Below are 10,443 nucleotides of genomic sequence, written 5' to 3'. Positions count from 1 at the left end.
TCTTACTAGGATCTGCACCCCTGCCTTATACAGGCCTTACAGAATAGAAAATGTATATCCTCCTTGTAAAGGTCAAGGAGTTAGTGATTTCTTTGGAGTCTTCCAACACAATAAACAACATCAACGGAGTGACGGGCAAAGTTGTCATGATGGTTTTCCAAGACAACTGACTCATCTAGAAGTGACTTATGGAGAACACCTAAACATTTATCTTTGTTCCTGGATTACTGAGAGGACATGTGCCCCAGACCACCATCCTCAATAAAAAGACTCACTCTTTTTTCCTTTCTGAGTCTCCCAGACGCTATGTCTGTATCTGCACTCTCTTTACAACTTTAATAGACTCTGTTCTCATTTTCTCTTGGTTCATGTTTGATTTCTAGCCTGTGCAAAGCCAAGGACCCTCTTGGCTGGTCCTGCAGACCCCCTCTGGGTCCTTGGACCCAGCCAGCCTGCATCAGTATGAGGAGTGATTTTCAAATGAAAGCTGGAAATTTTCTGATTATGCTATGAAACACTGGGTCCTATTTAAACCTATCTCAGCTGGCTTTCTCAGACACCCCTCTGGCAGGGAAAGAGGGGCACTGCCTCAGTATGCCACATAAAGGGAGAAGTCCAGGTTTCTCTTTCTGCCTCGTTGATACCCCAGCAGGGGCTCCCTGTGACTGCTGGGTGGTTCAGAGCTTCGGCTCCCCATGTGGTCTCTACTAACACTTCGTGGTGGTGGGGGAGCGCACTTGTTACTGGCTGAGAGGAAAGTCAAGCCTCCCTACTTGGCCTTCTCTGACACTAACCAGGTGAGGTAGGATGTCTGGGCCCTCCACCCAACTGTTGCTGGTGTGAGTGGGGGTGGGGCTCCATCTTTTCTGTGTTGTCTGGCTGGAGTATTTATTGTCTAAAAGTTCCCTGTCTCGCCAAGTTGTCCCTTTCCTGGGGCTTTGGCTAGAGAGACAGGGTTTGGGGAGGCTTTTTTTGTTTGTTTGCACCCACTGCCATTTCCAGATTGCTTGTTCCTCAACTCCCAGTCTGTGACAGTAAGACAAAAAGAAAACCCAGGGCATGCACCTTTGTGTTGTTCCTTGGGTTTTCAGGTGCCCAGCCTGTCTACTTTCTTTTCTCTACCTTTCAGAGTCTCTTTTGTGTATTGTTAAAAAGAAACCACAGAGCCAAAATGGAGTCACTATGTTAAGCCCCACCAAGAATACCTAACCTAATTGCAGTTGCAGCCTCTCCCAGGAGTAGAATTTTAAACCAATCAGTTTGGAACTTTCTGGTCAGCACTAGGGAGGTAATCTGCCTGAGAAGACCCCCTGCCTTCCCTTAAGAGAAGGTGACTTTGCCTGAAACAATCTTTTCCTTTGCTAGTAACAGCCTGTCCCACCCATTACCGCCTTCCATTTTGTGCAACAACTTGGAGTACCCTTCTATTGGTTATGGGCAAATTGTTGAATAGAGCCATTTAGATATTTCAATCTACATAGTTGAATTTTTGTTCTTGAACAGTAGCTAATGTCCACAGTTTCTTGTATTTTGCACAGGAATAAGAAGACGGGTATCTAACCCATCTTCCTGCAAGTAGAAGTCCCTTAAACAAATTACAATGAGGTGTGACTTCCATGCAGTGCAGCAGACCTATCTTCACAGACATGTACACCCGCTCACCACCACCTAGATGAAACATTTCTAGCAGCTCCGCAGGCTCCCTGGTCTCTGGAAGGGCTCATTTTTACTTACATTCCTTAAAAACCCTGGGCTGACTGGGGCGGAGGGTGGATTGGTGAGAGGCAGGGAGGGAGTGGGCTTCTCAGGACAGTCCTCTGCTCCCCGTGGCCACTGTGAGTGGATGGGTTGGGGGGTGGCCTGTGGCCTGGGCTCTGTGGATCACTCCCAAGTCTGTTCAGGCCTCTCAACTGACAGCATTTCTCCTCTCTAGCACTGGGACCTCGGGTCAGGTGGAGAAGCCCAGGTTGTCTGATCAGGGTTTGAAGGCAGGCAGAGGCGGAACTCCTGCTCGTTTGCCCCCAGACTCATTGTCAGAAAGCAAGTTAGTGGGGGGAGATGTGGGCACAGTGAGGTCAGCCAACAGGCTTGCTTCCAAGGCTAATTAATAGCTAGCATTTACTGAGCACCAACTGCATGTTGCACTCTCTGCAATAACCCTGCACAGGAGCAGTTATTATCTTCAGTTTTACTGCTGGGAAACTGAGCTTGAGTGAGGGGAGTGATTTGGCCCAGGATGCTGGGTGGAACCGTGATCTGAACTGAGGCCTGTTTGATGCCAAAACCTGGGTGCTACCCAGAGTCCCCCACAACTCTGCTGGTCTGGTCCAGCTGAAGAAAGGTTTAGGCCAGCTGGCCAGTGAGGTCTATACACAGAGGTCTGGACCACAGCTGGCCCCCGGCTCTATCCAGCCTGGCTGTCTGCCTAAGTCCAGCTGCAAGGCGCTGGGGGATCTGGGGCCAGCTGGGCAGAGTCTGTGATGGGAAGTTTGCTTCTCAGGGGCCAGCTGGCTACAACTCTCGGCTTCTTGGCTGACCGCCTGGATGCTCCAGACCTGGGTAGGCGGCATGGGAGTCGGAAAGGGGGTGGTGCAGGGGAGCGGAGGGGTCTGGAGCCAAGTCTAGAATCTGATTTTGGGGGGATGATGCAGGAGGGTGGGTTGGCTGCCAGCAACCAAGGACTCCTGCCAGCCAGTGCAAACCTCCAGAAAGGCGCTTGTGGGGCTCCTGGCATCACCACTGTCACCTCCCTCTTCCTCTCCCGCTGTCCCCCACATCAATTAGTGCTCCCCAACTATATCCCGCTTGACCCCGCCTTTGCAGCACACCTTTCTATTTCTTAATATTTTAATTTTGGCTTCTCTACTTTTTCATTACACTCAGTAAATGTCTGTTGGGCCACCCCAGTCCTGTCTGTTTCAGCTGCTGAAACTTCAGTGAAGGAACTGACATGAATGTTGAGGAAGTTATTTAACCCCTCCAAGCCTCAGTTTCTTCATCTGTAAAATGGGGGAAGGGTTAATCCTCATGGTCAGGGGGTTGTGAGGAGTAACAAGAGGTGGCTCTAGTCTCTAGGTGCCTCCTGCCCCTCCTGCCAACCCCCACAGACTGGCTCCCTGCTTCTCTCTCCTGATTTTCCACACCAGCTGCCAGAATGAGGCTCCAAATGCTCTACTGAAAACTCCGCTCTTCTGGTTCCCAGTTTTATTTTTAGGGGACAGAGTCTAGTTTCCTTAGCCTGATAGCAGCCAGGGCCTTTCTGGCTCTTGCCAGCCCCTCCAGGCTTCTTTCCTCACCCTCTCCACCTTCACATGCTAGTTATCCACTTGGAGGCCTGTTATGAGCTGAACTGTGTTCCCTCAAAATTTATAGTTGGGTATTAATCTCCAGTGTCTCAGAATGTGACATTTGGAGGTGGAGGTTTTTTTTCATTTTTTCTGGGTTTAAAAAATATATGTAATTTTCTATCTTTTTTGAATGGCGATAGACCTTTTTATTTATTTTTTTAAAGTTTATTTATTTAAATTATCTCTACACCCAACATGGGGTTTGAACTCACCACCCTGAGACTAAGAGTTGCATGCTTTTCTGACTGAGCCACCCAGGTGCCCCAGAGATGGAGCCTTTAAATAGATAATTAAGGTAAAATGAAGTCACTGGGGTAACCCATCATCCAATGACTGGTGTCCTTACAAGAAAAGGAAATTGAGACACAGACACTCACAAGGAGAAGCCATATGAGGACCCAAGGAGAAGGCGGCCGTCTACAGGTCAAGGAGAGAGGCCTCAGAAAAAACCAACCCTGCTGATAACTTGATCTTGGCCTTCCAGCCTGCAGAGTTGTCAGAAAATTAATTTCTGTGTCTTACTCTCCACCACTTTTCTGTGGTGCTTTATGGCTGCCCCAAGAGAGTCATACAGGACCTATCACAGGCCAGTTCCTGAGAGCCTCACATTTAGACCGAATACATTTTTTGTTGCTCAAAGCATCCACTCTAAATTTTAAAAATATGCATCAACTTCCTGTTTTGGCATCACTTCATTAGTTAATATGTTACTAACCTCTCAAACTAGAGAGTGACAGGAATCCTGCAAGGATTCCTCTGCCTACAGTCCCCGTTGTCCCTTCTCACTTCGTTTTCTCTTTTCCAAAGGTCCGCTTGAAGTGCGTTGCTCCTTGTGGGACCTTCTCTGCCCATCGCCCACACAGCAGAGGCCTCGGGTGTTGCTGCCAGCTATGCCAGGTGGGCCTCAGGGTGAGCCCCTGAGGCCAGGCTCAGTCTGCTGCAAGCAAGGGCCCATGGCTGGCATCCAGCAGGTGCCACATACCCTCCTATGTCTCCTACAAGAAAGTCAGTAACAGCTTCAGTTCTTTTTACTTCTTTGTATTTTGTTGTTTCTTTTTATTTATTTTTAAAGATTTTATTTATTCATGAGACAGGCAGAGACACAGGCAGAGGGAGAAGCAGGCTCCTTGTGGGGAGCCCAATGACGAACTCAACCCCAGGACCCCGGGATCACAACCTGAGCCAAAGGCAGATGCTCAACCACTGAGCCACTCAGGTGCCCCTCTTTTTGTTTCTTTCTTTTCTTTTCTTTTCTTTTCTTTTCTTTTCTTTTCTTTTCTTTTCTTTTCTTTCTTTTCTTTCTTTTCTTTTCTTTTCTTATCTTTTTTCTTTTTTTTTTTTTGAGAGAGATAAAGTGCAAACGTGCAGGGGGGTGGTGTGAGGGGCTGAGGGGGAGAGAGAGAACCAGAGAGGAACTCAAGCAGGCTCCATGCCCAGCCCAGAGACGGACATGGGGTTCAATCTCAGCACCCTAAGATCGTGACCTGAGCCGAAATCAGAATTCAGACGCTTAATCCACTGAGCCACCCCAGCACCCCAGTTACAGCTTGGATTCTAATTAGGAATGAACTCAGTCCAAGGGACAGGCCTTTGGGTGCCCAGCAATCAACAATAGCTTCACTTAAGTAACCCTGGGTTAAGTTTAGTTATATAATCATCAACTATTTATTTTTAACTGGATATTTAGGATGCTTTAAATCTTCCCCTTTAAAAGAAAAAAAAAAACCCCTGTTTGTGTCAACAAGACAGATGGCTAGCCTCAAAACTCTGAAGCAAACTAGAAATGCCGAGTGGACTACAAGAAGTGTCTTTCAACATGTGCAGCTGCAGTTGGCAAAGACCAGAATGTGTGATGAAGCGCTGCGTTGGTAAGGACATCCTCAGATCAGATCTTCCAGGCGGGAAGTGGTGTCAGAACAGGAACAATCATTACAGCACTGCATGTGACAGCAAGACGTTCGTGATATGCCCCTGAGGTCTGTCACTAGAGGGCTGGCTGGAGGACTAGTTACATACTGTGCTTTAGAGAAGTCGCTGTCCAGAACCGTAAGCAGTCTCCTCCAGTCCATTCAGGCAAAGTAATGGGTCAGGGACGCAGATCTGATCACATGCCACCTGCTTAAAGTCATATATGCTTCCCATGGCCACGGAAGTGGAGGGTCTACACGGTGCTCTACAACCTGAGCTCTGCTGACTGCACTCTGGATGCCCTCACCCTGCATCTGCTCGGACTCCAGAGTCCATGCTATGCCACCCATCCTGGCCTTTGCACATGGCCTGAATCCCCTTCCTTCCCCAGTATCTTTCAGGGGTTACCTCCCACCCATCCTGCAACAATGAGTCTCAGTGGCCCCCACGTCTGGGAGAGAACAGTCTCACACCGTTCCCAGGGCTTCTGTATCAGCACTGACCACAGTGACGGGCAGCTGCCTGTCTGCTTGTTTGAGCCTGGCCTCTGAGCTCCTTGGGGGCAGGGACCCCATTGGCCACTTGTACCTCCTGTGTCCAGCTTCATGCTTGTTTGGCACATAGGAGGCATTTTCTAACTTTGAGGAACAAAGGGAAGGAGAGAAAAGGGTAGGGAAGGTTCCCTGCAGGAAGCCTGAGCCAGTGAGAACCTGGGTGAGAATGGCGAGGGTGTCCCAGGCTGGGGAGAGGCAGAGGCAAAGGTGTGGAGGTGGGACGTGGAGAGACCCTCTGGACACAGTACAGGACACAGGACCTGGTGGGCCAGTTGAAGGGGTACCACAGGCCTGGGGATTGGGGAGCCTGCTTCCTCCTGCCAGGGCTGGCACTGAAGGTCTCCTCAGCCTTCTGAACCTGTTTTCCATCCCAAAAATGGGGCTAATAATCACTGTGTTGCGGTGGGGAGTCAATTGAGGCATCTCATGTGGCAACATGTTGTAGATCCTAAATTGCTTAAGCAAATGTTGGATTTTTTTTTAAATCTGAAAATTATTTCAGGAAGCCTAGGATCAAATTGATGATGGGAGCTTTGAGGAGGTTGGGGAGCCCAGACTTTCCTCTAGCTGCTGACATGAGGTTCCAGAAGCTGGCAAGCAGAAGAGGGGGCGGCCAGACTTAAGGGTCAGGATCATGAACAGCTACACGTGGGCCTGGCCTCTCAAGCATCAGGACAGTCTCCTGCCCAGCTGTAGAGTTCAGGGACTGGCCTTGGTGTCCTTTCCTGCTGACTGTTGCTCCTTCCAGCTCTGAACACAGAGGTCGAAGCCAGAAGCCACTTGTAAGCATGGCCATCAGTTGGATGGGGAACATGTGGCCTCCTGCCTGAGCTGGCGGCAGCCTCCCCCATGTCATCAGGGTTTTGGGCATCTGGGCTGTGGCCTGCAATGGACCTTGCAATCCAAGGGTGTGTCTCAGGGCAGGGCTGGGGCCACCTGTGCCAAAAGGGGACTGACGGATCCTGGGAGGGGCTGTCCATGTAGCGGATACCTTGTTTTCTCTCCACCATGCTTGGCCTTATCTTGATCCTTATTCAAAACTAGCAGATGCCAGCCAAGTATGACAGGTGCTGGGGGAGCTGGCACGTCCTTTCAACCCCACTGTCTCTGGTCTGGCTCTTGTCCCACTGCTGTCCTTCAGCTAAAGGAGGCCTGACCCCTGAGCCCAGCTGCATGGGCCAGGTCTGTGATGCTCACACAGGGGGCCAGGCTCACACAGGGTGAGAGCAAGGGCATGGAGGCAGCCGTGCTGGCATGTGCACCAGAGCAGTTGGGGATTCTGTAGCACCTGCCCTCCCTGGCTCATCATACCCAACAGCACCCAGGGGCTATTGGCTTGACAGGATAATGGGTTCCTGAGTCCTGCAAGAGAGCCCTGTGGGGCAGGGCATGAGGAATGATGCCAAAAGATGGGGGGGGGGTGGCGTGTAGCATGCCCCTGTGTGCCTTGGCCCCTGTTCCCCTTGCCTCTCCTTGCTTCACAAGCTACATAAGCTAGGCTCTTTATGTTGCACTTCTGGATCCTTGCAGGTGCTGGCGTCCCTGCCAGAAATGTTGTCATCTCACTCTCATAGCTTTGCAGGCCAACTTGTGTTCATCCTTCAGACTTAGCTTGGGCATTGCCTCATGGAAGATGCCTTCCTAGATGTACAGATCTATGTGATCTGCTTTTGTTTGGTCCTCCTGGCTCACCTCTTGCTCACCCTTGTCAAAGAGCTTATCACCCAGGACTTGTCTAATGATTTCTCTGCCTCACCCACTATACTAGATGCACCATGAGGTCCATCAGTGTACTCTCAGGGCCAGCATGATGCCTGGCATAGAGTGCTTAATATATTTTTGCAATATGGGTGGATAGACTGGATGAAGAATGGATGATTGGATGGATAGACACAAGGTTGAGTGTTGGCCAAAAGATGGATGAGTGGGTAGGTGGGTGGTTGGGGAGCAGGTGGGTGGATGGATGGGGCAAATGGGTGGGGGGATAGATAGATGGAGGGGCAGGTGGGTACAGGAGTGGATGAGTGGGTAAATGGAGGAAATCATGCATATGTGCATGAATGGGAAGATGTATGGATGAGTATCTGGGGAATGGGTGGGTGAAAGAATATAGGAAATGAATTGTGCATATGTGAAAGAATTAATGATGGATAATGCATGAGTGTGTGGCTGACTGGGTAGATGAGTAAATAAGTGGATAATGAATGGGTAGATAATCAGTGCATGCCTAATGGAAGGTTGGAGGAATGGAGGATGGATGGATGGATGGATGGATGGATGGATGGATGGGTGGATGGGTGGATGGATACATGGATGGTTGGGTGACTGGACTCCTCACTCACCTGGCAGGCCTCTGGGACACATTGGGTGGAGTCAGTACACACATAGTACTCAATGATCAGGGTCTCTGGGCTCTCCTGGGAACACCTGCAGTAGAGACCTTCATGGACTTCCCAGTCCAGGAGTGGCACACAAGTCTGCTGGAGAGACTGTGGAGGAGGAAGAAGCTGTAGGAGAAGTGGAAGACAAGGAGTGACAGATTCTTGCCTTGGCAACCAGAGAGAGCTCTTTGCATGGAGACAGAGGGCAGGGATGCGGGGCTGGTGAGGTAAGCTGAGGCTCAGGCTGTGGGTGGGTGGAGAGGGAAGGGGGCCAGGAGCGGCTTGGGGGTGGGGGTGGAGAACAGTGTACCTGGGTTCAGAGTGGAGACAGATGGAAGGATGTCACCTCAGCCCCAGTTGTGGGCTTGTTTTCTTCACTTTCTCTCAGCCAGTCACCCAGTAGGAAGTGCTGTGGGGCAGCTGGGCAGAGGCCAGGGGGTAGAAAGGGCTGGATCTTCCCAGAAAAGGCCCAGCCCCAGCCCCTCCACCAGCACCACAGCAATGGGGAGGGTAGTGTGGTGATCCCCCACGTGGCCTGCACCTCGCTGACAGTGCTCGGGGAATCCAGGTGGTTCCTAGGAGCACAGAGGAGGGAGTCCAGAAGGGGAGAGATCCAGTGCTCACTGCTGCCTATTGTGCCAGGCTTCCTGGTGAGTGCCAGCCTGCCCCACGCCTTCTGGAAGTTTCAGGCCAGGGAGGCAGGAGAGGAAGCAGAACTCTCCAAAAGAAGGGACCTCTGGTCTCATTGAGCCCTCTTCCACTTACACATCAAGAAACTGAGGCCCAGAGACAATTAGCAAGCTGGGGTCAGAACCAGTTGCCACATTCCTAATTCCAATCTCCACCTAGACCAGGCCTAGGCCAATTTTCTTTCCTTCTTTGAAGTAAATGACTGCACACCAAGACGCAGCAAGACCACAAAGTGCTTTCCAGGCTTATTATAATTGCATGATTTCTGCCTCAGAAAACCATAGAACATAGTGGTTAAGAGCTTGAATGCAGGAGCCTGACTGAGTTTGGATTCCAGCTCTGCCACCAATGGCTGTGTGACCTTGTGCAAGTGACTTAGCCTCCCTGGCCCGTTTCTTCATCTGTAAAATGAGAGTAATATAGTACCTCTCACACAGGTTGTGTTATTGAGGGGAAGTTTATGCACGTGGGGTGAGTGAACAATGTGTGTGGGTAGGATCGTGTGGCTTGCCTGTGTGTACATACGAGTAAGTCTGAGCTCATATGTAAGTGTGCACCAGTGCGAGGCCCTGGCGCACAGGCAAGCAAGTGTGTGTGTGTTTATATATGTGTGTGTGTGTGTGTGTGTGTGTGTGTGTGTGTGTGAAGAAGCTACTGCCTACATCAGGGGACCCAGAAGCCTTCCCAAATAGCATCGTAGTCTGGGAGACTGTATTGTTGACTCCTGGTTTTTCTGGAAGTGACTCTCTACCTCTCACCTCTTCTGAGGCCAGAAGCTGGAGCCAGAAGTCAGGAGGTCAGCAGCCTAAGCAGGGCCACCGGGAGCAGGCCCCGCAGAGAGGGAGGAACCACAATGTTTGTTGGGTGAATGAAGGAACAAACTCACTCCCTCTCTACAGCCCCAGCTCCTGAAACCCAGAACCACCCTCCTGCCCCAGCCCCTTCCTGTGGGCTCAGCTCCCAGGAGCCCTCCCCAGAGGCCTGTCTACCTTGTGGGGCCAGGCCTGGCTCAGTGTGACCTCTCCTGACCCTATAAGTCCCTAGGGTGGGTTGAGGGTACTGTGGGGGACCCACATGGTATCCTCACCCGCTAGGAAACAAGGAGCTGAGCAGAGCAGAGTTTCCTCCTTTCCTTTCCAGACACAGTGGTCCGTGGCAGGGGCACTGGGCCCACCTGTTAGTATCCCCTCCTGGGCTTACCTGTCAGGCTCTGGAACTTTGACCTTGGGGAAATCTCCCTCCCAGTCAGAGCAGATAGGCCAAAACAAATGTTGCCCATAACCCACATGGAATTGAAATTTTTTGCCCTGAAAAGAAAATTTTCTTTTTAGGTTTTATTTATTTATTTGACAGAGAGAGAGAGAGAGAGAGAGAGAGCACAAGCAGGGGAAGTGGCAGGCAGAAGGGGAAAGAGAAGTAGGCTCCCTGAAGTAGGAGCCTGAGGTGGGACTCGATCCCAGGACCCCAGGGTCATGACCTGAGCCACAGGCAGATGCTCAACCGCTGAGCCACCCAGGTCCCCCTGCCCTGAATTTTTTAAAGAGGATTTGTATAATCTTTCCA

The sequence above is a fragment of the Canis lupus genome, chromosome 5 (genome assembly GCF_003254725.2).
Source record: "Canis lupus dingo isolate Sandy chromosome 5, ASM325472v2, whole genome shotgun sequence".
NCBI lineage: Eukaryota > Metazoa > Chordata > Mammalia > Carnivora > Canidae > Canis > Canis lupus.
The sequence above is the reverse complement of the archived record's forward strand: the minus strand, read 5'-3'. Positions refer to the sequence as shown.